The following is a 14,082-nucleotide window of genomic DNA, read 5'->3' as shown; positions in this document are numbered from 1 at the left end:
CGTCCACTCTTATAATTACATCTTGGCCCCTAAAGTTTATTATTTTCAGAATTTCAAACATCATGCACCATTTCACATTGTCGAACGCTTTTTCCAGGTCGATAAATCCTACGAACGTGTCTTGATTTTCGTTAAGTTTCGCTCCCATTATCAACTGCAACGCCATAATTGCCCTGGTGACTTCATCTTTCCTAAAGCCAAACTGATCATCATCCAACAAATCCTCAGCTTTCTTTTCCATTCTTCTGTATATAATTCTGGACGGCATGTTCTATGTATGAGCTGTTATGCTGACTGTGCCATTTTTCTCGTACTTCTCAAGTCTTCCAGTCTTCCGAATTGTGTGGATAATGTTTTTCCGAAAGTCAGATGGTATGTCGCGACTCAGACTTTCTACACACCAATGTGAATAGTCGTTCTGTTGCCATTTCACCAAACGATTTTAGAAATTCTCATGGAATGTTATCTATCCTCTCTACCTTATTTCATTTTCATTCCTGCAAAGCTCTCGTAAATTCTGATTGTGATATAGGCTTCTCACTCGTTTCTAAATCGATTCCTGGTTCTTCTTCTAACACATCAGCCAAATCTTACCCCTCACAGAGACCTTCAAGGTATTCTTTCTCCCTACCCTTTCTCTCCTCTGCATTTAACAGTGGTATTCCCGTTGTACTCTTAATGTTACCACCATTGCTTTTAATTTCATCGAATGTTGTTTTGACTTTCCTATGTGCTCTGTCAGTCCTTTCGAGGAACATTTCCTTTTGGATTCCTTCACATTTTTCAGGTGACCAATTAGTCTTAGCTTCTCTGCCCTTCCTACTTATTGAATTCCTCAGCGACTTGTATTTCTGCATTTCCGTTTGTTCTGGAACATGTTTGCACTTCCTTCTTCCAACGATTAGCTGAAGTATTTCTTCTGTTACGCATGGTTTCCTTTCAGCTACTTTTCTTGTACATAATTTTTCTTTCCAGCTTCTGTGATTTCCTCTTTTAGATATGTCCATTCCTCTTCAGCTGTACTGTCCACAGAGATATGCCTCATTGCTGTATCTATAGCCTTAGAGAACTTCAAGCCTATCTCGTCATTCCTTACTGCTTCCATGTCTCACTTCTTTGCGTATTCTTCATCACTTCTACATTGTGATCCTGGGTAGGCCTTACGATCAAGCATCTGATTTTGGAAAATCTCTGCCCTACCTTCCTATTCATAACGAGTCGTACTACCTTTACACCATTTTCTGCTGATATTACCCCATACTCACCTGACCAGGAATTCTCCCCTCTTCCCATTCCACTTCAGTGACACCTACTATATCTAGATTGAGCCTTTGCATTTCCCTTTTCAGACTTTCTAGCTTCTCTACCACATTGGTATTCGAAACTTCTGACATTCCATACCCCGACTCGTAGAACGTTTTCCTTTCCTTGGTTACTCAGTCTTGTTCTTATGGTCACTTAACAAAGACCGAATTTTTCAATTTTATTTCAAAGAATATGAACAAACATTGTAAGGTGTGCGAAACTATAAAGATATATTCAGTTATAAATTTTTTTCAAATGTTCATTCCGCGTGTAGTTCGCAGTTGGAGTACCAAATATTCGTACAACTGTCGCTTCTTATATTACCTGAAGTCGATCTCCGCCAATCATCATTGGTCCTAACGCTAAAAAACGAATAGAGAAATTAATTGTGAAATACATGTCGTGCACGAAATGCGGGAAGTTCACGGAACTGGTGTACGACGAATTTTTGCGGTCCGTAATTCTTCCGTACGTGGGACAGAAAAAATTTTGAACATTATCGATTCGTGTGGAGAGCAAACCGATTCAACTTTATGCGATCATCTGTTCACTGATGAAGAGAAAGCGCGCACCTGCACCCTAAAAGATGTCTCACCAAAGTAAGATAATATTGCAACAAATCTCCCCCGCTTTACCCTAATTGCTAATGTAATGCAAACAGAGCAACCATCAATCGACGAAATTAGGGAAAAATCCGTTTTATATGAAAATCTATACTTCAGACCCGTTCTCATCAAGTCAGTAGTCGAAAAACTCCCAAATCCACCTGATAAATACGCATTAAGGACATTTTTCCACACTACACAGTCAGCAACACTATACATAGATCATACTTCCTCATTATTCCACTCATCTGTCATAGGTTCTGATTTCGAGTCTCAGTTCGGCGCACAGTTTTACTCTGTCACTTTAATCTGCCACTAAGTTTCATACCAGCCTACACTCCGCTGCATGGTGAAAAATCCATTCTGGGAACAATCCCCAGGCGGTGGCTGCAATATGCTTTCTTCCTGGAGTTTTATCCCCACAAATTTCTCAACAGGACTCCTATTAAGTTTTGTAAGTGATGAGATACTGTTGGATGTAAGGTTGTGAGGACAGGTCATATGTGGCGCTTGAGTAGCTGCGTTGGTGGAGCACTTTCTCGCGTAAGGCAAAAGTCCCGAGTTCGAGTCTCAGTCTGGCACAAAATTTTAATGTGCCATAAAGTTTCGTCTGTAACACAGTGCGAAGAGGCGGATGTAGTGTCCTGTATAAGTATTATATCGCCTCATATAGCTTGTAATGGTTCTTTATTTACGTGACCAATACGGCACTCCAACCCAAGTTCTTAATACCAGTAATATCGTACTACTTTTCTGTGAGGTAACAGGCATATTTTTGTGGCAGTTTTCTCACTTGGTTTTATTAATGTAGAGGTACCCCGATTTATCGATATATTACAGTGATATGGTTTTTGTGTGTATTAATTTCTGTGAGACTGTCGTAAACTTTGACTTACTTGTAACCGTTTTGGCATGAATGTGCACAGAGCAAATGGTTCAAATAGCTCTGAGCACTATGGGACTTAACTACTAAGGTTACCAGTCCTCTAGAGCTTAGAACTACTTAAACCTAACTAACGTAAGAACATCACACACAGACATGTCCGAGGCAGGATTCGAACCTGCAACCGTAGCGATCGCGCGGTTCCAGACAGTAGCGCCTAGAACCGCTCGGGCACCCCGGCCGGCCCGCACAGAGCAGTCTTCGTTTCGCTTTGCAGAAGTTAAGTTGCTATTTCGCTTTGTAAAAGAACAGTCAAATGTTGTGTTTCGTTAAAATGGAAATTACATATATGAAGATTGATACAAAACTGTTTTCCTGATTATGTGACAATTACGAAGAAGTGTATGTGACTTTACAAGAAGTTTAATAAAAATGTGGATCGTGGACACCAAGTCAAAAATTATTTCTACCATACCATTTTTCTGATCTGGGGTTGTTTGATCATTAAGAATTTTCTGCAAAACGCATTTCTTAGGTCCTCAAATATTGCTAAAATACAGATCTGGACCTTCTAGCAGTCAAAGTGGAATCACTCTAGAATCAACAAAATGAGCCATAACAACTTCGACGAAATCTACGTGGGAATCATTCAAAATAAACGACAAAATTTATGACTCTTTTACAGTGACTTCATTATTTTCATTCTGACGATACTATCCACAGTCTATAACTTTGTTGTTGCCCAATAAAGAGAACATATGCTGCGTGAGCAACATTATTAATCTGATATCTAACCTACTTTGCAAGTGGTGGTATTGTTAGAAGCTTCAGGCTGCTAGCTACGAAGGTTGGTAGCAAAGCACCCGATCGAAATATAAATTAGATTTCTGTGGCTGTACGCCCGGTGTATGTAGAATAAATCAGTAACGACGTACATGAAATCTGGTACGTGTGCACTGCCTCACCACGTATCTGGGTGAGTCCCTTAATAGTTTTGAGCAGTGTGGAGTCGGAATTACTGGCGACTCGAACGCAAACAGCCGGGAGAGTGTTGTCGGTCTGTGCGGCTGTCACCGCCGCGTGGTTGCTGGAAGCAATTTGCAGGTGGGGCACGCACCGCTGAGAGACGGGAGGCGGTCCAGGCGCAGAGCCGGCGGACCACCTCGCCTCGCCTTTCATTCGCGTCGTCCAATTACTGCGGAACGGCCTTCGCGTCGCGGCGCCGCCGGCACCTGGACCAATTGCCTGTTTAGCCGGCGCTGCTGGCGGAATTAGCCGCCGCCGTGTACGGCGACAGCCGTTAAGCTGCCGTGTCCCGCCCGCCCCCGTTCCCTGGCCACGGGCCGTTATGCTCATTCCATCTCCGGTACGGAACATGGCGGCCGTAGTTGGCTGAGAGCCTTCGGATTTTACTCAGCGTGAAGTTAGAAATTGTGCTGTTGCGCGGAAGAATGTCGCGTTTAGCTTTTCGCCGGAAATTCTCGCTGTTTACCGTCAGGAATCGTTTCTTTTCATTGCCTCTTGTCCCCATTGAGGGAGCTCACTGTTTGCAGAATATGGTGCTGAAAAAGGAAACAGAGTTTCTTAAAATTTTTACGTTAGCTGTCACGAATATTCCGCGTTTCGCAAACGCTTCGGGTTTGTTCATATCACTGGGACACTAATAAAGTATTAAGTGAAGAGGAAATATAGACAAGAGATGCGTAGTTCATCAATTATTCGTGGGGTTAATGTGGAAAGGTCTGGTCATAGAATCTCCAGAGCAGAATCTCCTGTTTTCAAGATGACTACAAGCAAATGCAGGCATTGCCTGCAGGAGACAGAGCGACCACTGTAATTAATGTACAGAACGCAGCCACAGGCCGCGTACTCCTCAATTAATAATGACCTGTTTCACTCGTCAGACGCGAACATCGTCAGATATTCATTCCCTTAGAGGCGACACGTTACATGTTAAAAGGCTACGGGGCACCATCGTCAATACAAGATAGTGAGACATGATTCAGCAAATATGCTCCTCTAGTCCAAATGAATCAAACAGTACATGGCTTGTGTCTCAGTCGAGCACATAAAACAATATCACTTCATTCACACTTACCTGGTGCAATGACCATCGAGAAAAACTATCATTTTTTTTCCAAATCTGTTGTTCGTCCGACTGTCGGACTGGGGATGGAGTACTTTAATACCTGCACGCACCTATGGTGGGCAGTGTTTGAGGGATGAGAGTCCGCTAGTGAAAATACTGGCTGTTAAAGGCCAGCAGGTTGGGATCGAGCATTCCTGCTGGCAATAGTAACGTTGGGAAAGCCTATGTATGTTTAATAACTTAACACAAAATTTGCTTATTGTACAACATTGTGAAGCCGAAAACATCCAACTATACATTCATATGTTACATGCGCGATTAATCTATCAGAAACGTATTATATATATACATACCAGCATCTGATCAATTACTATAGATTTTTTACACACGATGTTTACAGCATACACTACTAGCAGAGGTACCCTATACTAAGACTCAGGAAAACGATTTTTATTTACACGGCAGGAACAGATCAATTACTATGGATTTTACAGGATTTACAGTGACAGTTGCTAGCAGCAGCAGGTGAAGGACGAAACACACACACTGTATGCCAAAAGGGGAACGTGTACATGCTACACATTATTACATGTATGTCACAAATACACACATCGCACATACATGTACAACTACGAAAAACACTTTATCTATAGATTTAACACACACACACACACACACACACACACACACACACACACACACACACACGAAAAGTCACTCAAGTGACTGGTATGAGACTGGGTGAGTATCGATACGATCTGCACAAATTAAGCATCTATCATCAAGGTGTGATAGATCGACTTTCAGTAGCTGTACAGTATGCATTAGGACTGCTTATATTTTTAAAAATATCGGGAATCAGATATATCGATATTTAAGAGAATGTCGCTATTGTTTCTCATACATCGAGAAAAGGATAGATATATCGATGTGAAAAATATCAAGGTATCGCCCTATAAAATCATCGGCTGCACATTGTAAATATGCTACTGGTTTTAGAGCGGTGGTTCACCGATGACATTGTAATTCTATCAGAGACAGCAAAGGACTTGGAAGAGCAGTTGAACGCAATGGACAGTGTCTTGAAATTAGGATATAAGATGAACATTAATAAAAGCAAAACGAGGATAATGGATGGAGTCGAATTAAGTCGGATGATGCTGAGGGAATTACATTACGAAATGAAACACTTAAAGTTGTAAAGGAATTTTTCTACTTGGGGAAAAAAATAACATGATGGTCGAAGTAGAGAGGATTTAAAATGTAGACTGGCAATGGCAAGGAAAGCGTTTCTGAAGAAAAGAAATTTGTTAACATCGAATATAGATTTAAGTGTAAGGAAGTCGTTTCTGAAACTATTTGTATCGAGTGTAGCCGTATATGGAAGCGAAACACGGTTGATAAATAGTTTGGAGAAGAAGAAAATAGAAGCTTTGGAAATGTAGTGCTACCGAAAAATGCTGAAGACTAGATGGGTAGATCACATAACTAATAAGGAGGTATTGAATAGAATGGGGGAGAAGAGGAGTTTGTGACACAATTTGACTAGAAGAAGGGTTCGGTTGGTGAGGCACGTTCTGAGGCATCAAGGAATCACCAATTTAGTATTGGAGGGCAGGGCGGAGGGTAAAAATCGTAGTTGGAGACCAAGAGATGAGTGCACTAAACAGATTCAGAAGGATATAGGTTGTAGTAGGTACTGGGAGATGAGGAAGCTTGCACAGGATAGAGTAGCATGGAGAGCTGCATCAAACCAGTCTCAGGACTGAAGACCACTACAACAACAACATTTAAGTATTGATTTATTATTAGATATTAGGTACATCAACACGCTAGCACCTTGCTTCTCCCCCTTAGAGCAAGAATTGAAAGGAAGACGATGCATATCAAGCTTGGTGATGAAAAATGGTATGTAAGTGGCACAATAAAAGGTGTCCGATGGATCCATTGTTCAGTTTAGTCGCGTAGCGGATTTGGCCAAAACAATTCATGTCGACGTCTCTTTTTTTTCGTTTCTGCGAACGCCATCGAACTAGAGGTTGTAATGTAAAAATTGCAAGCTGAAGTTGACGATTAAGCTTCTGTTGGTGGTGCCGAGTGCCGATTACGTCTGCATTTCCTCTCACAAATGTCCACCTACAGCAGAGACAACCTTGTCGTTTACATTTTTGTTCATTATTTTCAGGAACTGTTTCTTCACATCGCAAATCTCGTTATTCCATTCACACCGCCACCCCCCAGTGAAATCGGTACCGTCTGTATCTGCTTCACACAGTCAAAGAGGAAATCTGGACGTGATGAAAGCCCAAAAATTGGTAAGTGATAAATCTATATTCTACCACAATTTCAAAACAAATATTCAAATGTTTACCGAAAATTGCAAAAAATCTAGTATAAAATAAAAGTATCGGCTATCAAAATTACCATATCGATAATGATATGTCTATGAAGTGATATCTGTGACATTATCTTGAAAAAATATCGATATTTTATGAACAGCCATGGAATGCACCTCATGAGTCTGCAACTGAAAGAGTACTTACTTCACCATACAAGGAGATTCGTTATCATCTGGGTCCACAAACTTCACAGACAGCAAGCCAGTCGCCTCATCTTTCAGAAAGCCAATAACATTCTTGTTCTAAGCTTGTACGCTGTAAGAAATATGTGTTGATTCTCTAGACGCATCGAGTTCTTAGACCAAAATATCTGTCCATGTAATGTAAAATGACTATAAGAAAGTTTGGCTTCACAAACTCATACCAGAGTCAGTAACATATGGAGTTTGGAGAGGTTCAGAACACACGTACCAATATAGACAGGCTTCGTTTAATGAAAGCTTAGCCATCCCCAGAGTGACTAGTCCTTTATTGAAGATAGTGGTACACTTTTCATTTAGACTGGTGACATAATCTCTTGCAGCATAATGTCCACCTCATTGGCGCACTAAATAAATTCTGTGACAGTTTCTAAGATTGACAACGGTTTTACTGAAAACTGAGTTACTCATTAATGTACAAAAATTATTTTTGAAATGACATGTCTCAAGGGGCCTCTGTTCGATATTAACATTCATGTACACCTTCAGACTCGGACACTGCTGCGACTGATTCCAAGAAGACATATTTCCAACCTGAGAAACTACAGGGGGTTTCTATAGTGTAGAACGTATCTATGTTTATTTCCCAGCGCTGTCATCAGCTAGAGGATGGGATCATATCACAGGATTAGGTGCTCTGAACACAGTTACAAATTACTGTGCATATAACGCAAATCATTGGGATATTCACGGTCTGCTTCCAGGAAATGTGCTCTACCTGTATCAGCATCCGAACTTTAGTTCTTATTCTTCAGCCCGACGATTTCATCTTTGGACACCATCAGAAATCTCCAGATGGCAGATTTTTCGCATGGCATGCATGTAGAAATTGCTCAAATCCAAGTAAAGGTTGTAACTCAAATCGTCAGATGGCCTGTGCTCCTCCACGGCCACGGGTGATTGTCCTTGGTGTACCTGTGGATACACTGTGAATCCTGCACTGGAAAATAGCAACTTATCAATATTAGTCAACAGTTCAGTGCTGATTAGCGTCTTTTTTAACAGTGTGTCCCTCGAAATCATTGGCATGATGTAATAGAAGGCAGGATCCAGAGTATATGTTGAGGCGTAAACTACGTAATTAAAAAGAAAAAAGAAAAAAAAAGCTGTGAGCAAGTGCACATGTGTCTCTGTGTACAATTCAGCGTATACCTCTAACTCTTAGATGTTGAACTCCAGCAAAACATTCAGCATGTGTCATTCCTCCATATTCATCTACACCTACGTTTACATACATACTCCGTAAACCACCTCACGGTGCGTGGTAGAGGGTACCCTGTACCACAACTAGACGTTCCCTTTCCTATTCCGTTCGCAGACACAGCGAGAGAATAACAGCTGTCTATATGTTTCCATCTCAGCCTAATTTCTCGTTTCATATCTTCGTAATTCCTAAACGAAATGTACGTTGGCGGCAGTAGGATCGTTCCGCATTCAGCTTAAATTGCGCGGTTTTCTAAACATTCTCTGTAGCGTTCTTCGAAATGAATGTCTTCTTCCCTCCAGAAATGCCCACTTGAGCTCCTGAGGCATATCCGAAACACTTGCATGCTGTTCGAACCTACCGGTAGAAAATATAGTAACTCGCCTCTTAATTGCTTCCATGTCATCTTTCAATCCAAACAATGTATTAGTCCTCGAGCATAAGTCGTATTAGCGTCCTGTGCGCAGTCTCCTTCGCAAACGAGCTACACTTCCCTAAAATTCTCCCAATAAACCGAAGTCAACCATTCGGTTTCCCCACCATATTCATCACATGATTGTTCTACACTCCTGGAAATGGAAAAAAGAACACATTGACACCGGTGTGTCAGACCCACCATACTTGCTCCGGACACTGCGAGAGGGCTGTACAAGCAATGATCACACGCACGGCACAGCGGACACACCAGGAACCGCGGTGTTGGCCGTCGAATGGCGCTAGCTGCGCAGCATTTGTGCACCTCTGCCGTCAGTGTCAGCCAGTTTGCCGTGGCATACGGAGCTCCATCGCAGTCTTTAACACTGGTAGCATGCCGCGACAGCGTGGACGTGAACCGTATGTGCAGTTGACGGACTTTGAGCGAGGGCGTATAGTGGGCATGCGGGATGCCGGGTGGACGTACCGCCGAATTGCTCAACACGTGGGGCGTGAGGTCTCCACAGTACTTCGACGTTGTCGCCAGTGGTCGGCGGAAGGTGCACGTGCCCGTCGACCTGGGACCGGACCGCAGCGACGCACGGATGCACGCCAAGACCGTAGGATCCTACACAGTGCCGTAGGGGACGGCACCGCCACTTCCCAGCAAATTAGGGACACTGTTGCTCCTGGGGTATCGGCGAGGTCCATTCGCAACCATCTCCATGAAGCTGGGCTACGGTCCCGCACACCGTTAGGCCGTCTTCCGCTCACGCCCCAACATCGTGCAGCCCGCCTCCAGTGGTGTCGCGACAGGCGTGAATGGAGGGACAAATGGAGACGTGTCGTCTTCAGCGATGAGAGTCGCTTCTGCCTTGCTGCCAATGATGGTCGTATGCGTGTTTGGCACTGTGCAGGTGACCGCCACAATCTGGACTCCATACGACCGAGGCACACAGGGCCAACACCCGGCATCATGGTGTGGGGAGCGATCTCCTACACTGGCCGTACACCTCTGGTGATCGTCGAGGGGACACTGAATAGTGCACGGTACATCCAAACCGTCATCGAACCCATCGTTCTACCATTCCTAGACCGGCAAGGGAACTTGCTGTTCCAACAGGACAATGCACGTCCGCATGTATCCCGTGCCACCCAACGTGCTCTGGAAGGTGTAAGTCAACTACCCTGGCCAGCAAGATCTCCGGATCTGTCCCCCATTGAGCATGTTAGGGACTGGATGAAGCGTCGTCTCACGCGGTCTGCACGTCTAGCACGAGCGCTGGTCCAACTGAGACGCCAGGTGGAAATGGCATGGCAAGCCGTTCCACAGGACTACATCAAGCATCTCTACGATCGTCTCCATGGGAGAATAGCAGCCTGCATTGCAGCGAAAGGTGGATATACACTGTACTAGTGCCGACATTGTGCATGCTCTGTTGCCTGTGTCTATGTGCCTGTGGTTCTGTCAGTGTGATCATATGATGTACCTGTCCCCGGGAATGTGTCAGTAAAGTTTCCCCTTCCTGGGACAATGAATTCACGGTGTTCTTATTTCAATTTCCAGGAGCGTATTTCACATGGCTTCGCACCGTTGCTCCCAGATATTCAAAAGACGTGACTGTGTCAATCAGGACACTACTAATGCTTATCCGAACATGGCGGGTTTGTTTTTCCCACTCACCGGCATTAACTTACATTTTTCTACACTTAGAGCCAGCTGCCATTCATCACACCAACTAGAAATTTTGTCTAAGTTAACTTGTATCAACCTACAGTCAGTTATATTCCTGGACACCACAGCATCATCAGCGAACAACGGAAGATCGATGCCCACAGATCGTTTATCTATATAGAAAATAGTAACGGTCGTATCACACTTCCCTAGGGCACAACAGATGTTACAACTGTCCTCGCCATCGAGGAGAACATAGTGGGTTCTATTACTTCAATAGTCTTTAAGCGAGTTCCGAATGCACATACCTTCATTAACAGTCTGCAGCGGGGCACCATGTCTAAAGCTAGTCGGAAATGTAGAAGTATTCAATGTGCCTGTATCCTTTCATCCATAGTTCACAGTTTATCATGTGAGAAAAGAGTAAGCTAAGTTTTGCACAAGCCATGCATTTTAAAGCGTGCTGATTCATAGACAAGAGGTTTTCTGCCTTTAGGAGGTTTGTTATATTCGGAATTCAGAGTATGCTCAAAAATTCTGAAGCGAACCGATGTTCTTTTACGCTTTTTATTTACAGGAGTCAGTCAGTTGGCAGCTTGCGCTGGTCAGGAGATTCGCGATAAATGCCAACTAAGTAACGGGCCAGTGGCGTAGTGTACCCTGTGTAAAAGCGATATGAGAGTCCATCCTAACTTGGAGACTTATTTGTGTTCCACAGTTTCAGTTGTTTCTCTACACCAGGGATGAATATTACAATATCATCCATACGGAAGTCTGTGCGATGATCAAACGACAGTATGTTTGTAGGATTCTCATACGTGAACGAATTCTTAAACGTGGAATTTAAAACCTCAGCCTTCTTTTTGCTATTTTCTACTGCTAAACCAGACTGGTCAATGAGCGACTGGATGGAAGCCTTAGACCCGTTTAGCGGTTTCGCATAGGCTCAGATTTTTTGTGGTCTCCACCATATCCTTAGCCAAGGTATGACTGTAGTAACTCTTGCATCCTTCGCGCATAGATCTTTGCACAGATGCAAAAAATCTCTACTAATATTTATCTGTAGTCATTTACGCATCCTCTTTTGAACAGAGAGTGCAGAAGCCTTTGCTTCTTCGTCACTTTCCGTTATGACAGTGCCTCTGAGTTTGCTATGGGTATTGGTTATATCAGGCAATACTGTTTCATAGAGTCTCGTCACAATTCCAGGTATTCGTGTAAGAAGAAATTCTTTTCCTTACAAGATGAAACTCTGCATCATCAGCAAATGCAGCTGGAGTGATACACATATCCTCACAATGCATTGTCTCAACAAATTTCTGGAAAGGTGCCTGCATAAGTTGCAAGGAAATCAGGAGGCTTATTTTTGGCGAGATTCGCTTGGAGAATGAGTTTTATTTTTCTGTATCGTCGGATATGCTACTAACTTTATTTTTCTGCAACATGGAAATACCCAGGTGTTCAACGTGAAAGTGAGCATCATACCCACTCAAATTATGGAAGTTGAGGGAAGTGTGTCGTGGAAGTATGTACTTCAAGTTTCATGCATTGTGAGCTGAACTGTGTAGCTTCCCCATTAGATGACAGCGGGCTCTACAAAGAGGTTCCACTTTTCTATCCAAAGATGGCCCATATGTATGACATTTAACTGCCTACTTGTGTAAGGCATCATTATCCTGTGAAATGGGCATTGTAATGTTTCTGCTATAAAGCCCATTAACATCCCATGCAAGGTTATCAGGCAGAGACCATCTCACAGGACTACCTTGACAAACGATTCTAATTTATGATGACTGGGATCATTTGAGCCACACAACTTGATACACTGCCGCATACGATACCTGTCGCTCTGTGAAAATGGTGTGACAGGCATTGGGATCACCTTCACAGTGTGTCATAGAAACTACTAAGCACCCAGTTAGTCTATACAACAAGGGTGATTGTTTCTAGTAGTGAACTTTGTTAAACTTTAAGAATGTATTATCCTCAGCACTTTGCCAAGTAATGGTCCCTGCCTCAAGGAATCAGATTGAGGTCTTTCTAAATACTCACTTGTGGTAAAAGTGTTCAGACATCTACAGCAAAAATGCCACTTGCGCTGGTTTTTATTTAGTTAGGAGGAAAGTAAGCGGAACCAGGTTTTAATCTAAATACAGTGATAGTTCTTGCCCTTGGAGAATAGCACTATATCTACATGCTTAGGATAGTGAGTGCTCAATTTTCTCATCTACTTCTACAACACAAATATGAACCACATAATTAGGCTTCTGCCTCTCAGATATTTGTGGGCCTTGGATTGTGATGGGGACTGAATTTACTTCGAGGTTACAGCGCCTGCAGACATTAGATATCTTCCAATTTTCAAGTGACCATGGAAAACCCTATTTATCATCCTCATCTACATTCTGGATGTCTATACATGCCTGTTTAGAGACAATATCAGAAGTAAGAGGAATGAAACTGTCCCCAATCCCACTGACTGGATACTACACATGAAGGTACACATCGAGGTCCAGGTCCTCTTATCTTCATGTTGGGAAAAAACCTCAGCATGATGCACTCAGCAAAAGTACCACGCCAATGAGCACTTGACACGCTCCACAATATCATGCAATCCTTACACCTAGGTTCAGTGGTGTTTTTCTCTGCAACATCATTAATAACAGCTTCAGGGTCACATGTCAGCTCACTGTAGAGAATTGCCTTGAAGCTTATGGCAGGATATCTCTGAGTGTTGATTATTTCAGGCAGCTCCCATTCCAGCACTGGTTTACATGCTTGACGGAAGGTAGTGGAGCTTGATACTGGGCACTAGTGTTGGCAAAGAAGGACTGAAAGACCCTATCTCTGAAGTAACCATCAACTGCAGTGTAGTCTAATGTTGCTCTGTAAGTTACAAGGTGCTGGTGAACAAGACGGGTTGTTGGGCTGTTACTAGTTACTCTTAGACCAGGGCCAAGGTAATGATCATGATGATGAGTCCAACCTGCTACCGCTAGGCTGTAGATGGTAGCCAGATGGGACTGGATGAGGTGATGCAGACATTGGTAGTACAATCCTACTAACCGCCATGTGGTGCATGGTAGCCAGATGGGTCCAATGTCTGTGGTTGCACCAATGATGGGTCTGGTAGAAGTCTCCACAGATGTTGAGGTGCAGAAGCTAGCCTGCCTCCAAACTTGGATCACAACGGCAAAAAAAAAAAAAAAAAAAAAAAAAAAAAAAAAAAAAAAAAAAGGCTAGTCAAGTAATTGTAAAAACACACACACAGGTAGATTATAAAACAATCTGCTTGCCTCCAGTTGCCT

The sequence above is a fragment of the Schistocerca gregaria genome, chromosome 2 (genome assembly GCF_023897955.1).
Source record: "Schistocerca gregaria isolate iqSchGreg1 chromosome 2, iqSchGreg1.2, whole genome shotgun sequence".
NCBI lineage: Eukaryota > Metazoa > Arthropoda > Insecta > Orthoptera > Acrididae > Schistocerca > Schistocerca gregaria.
Note: the sequence above shows the minus strand (reverse complement) of the source record.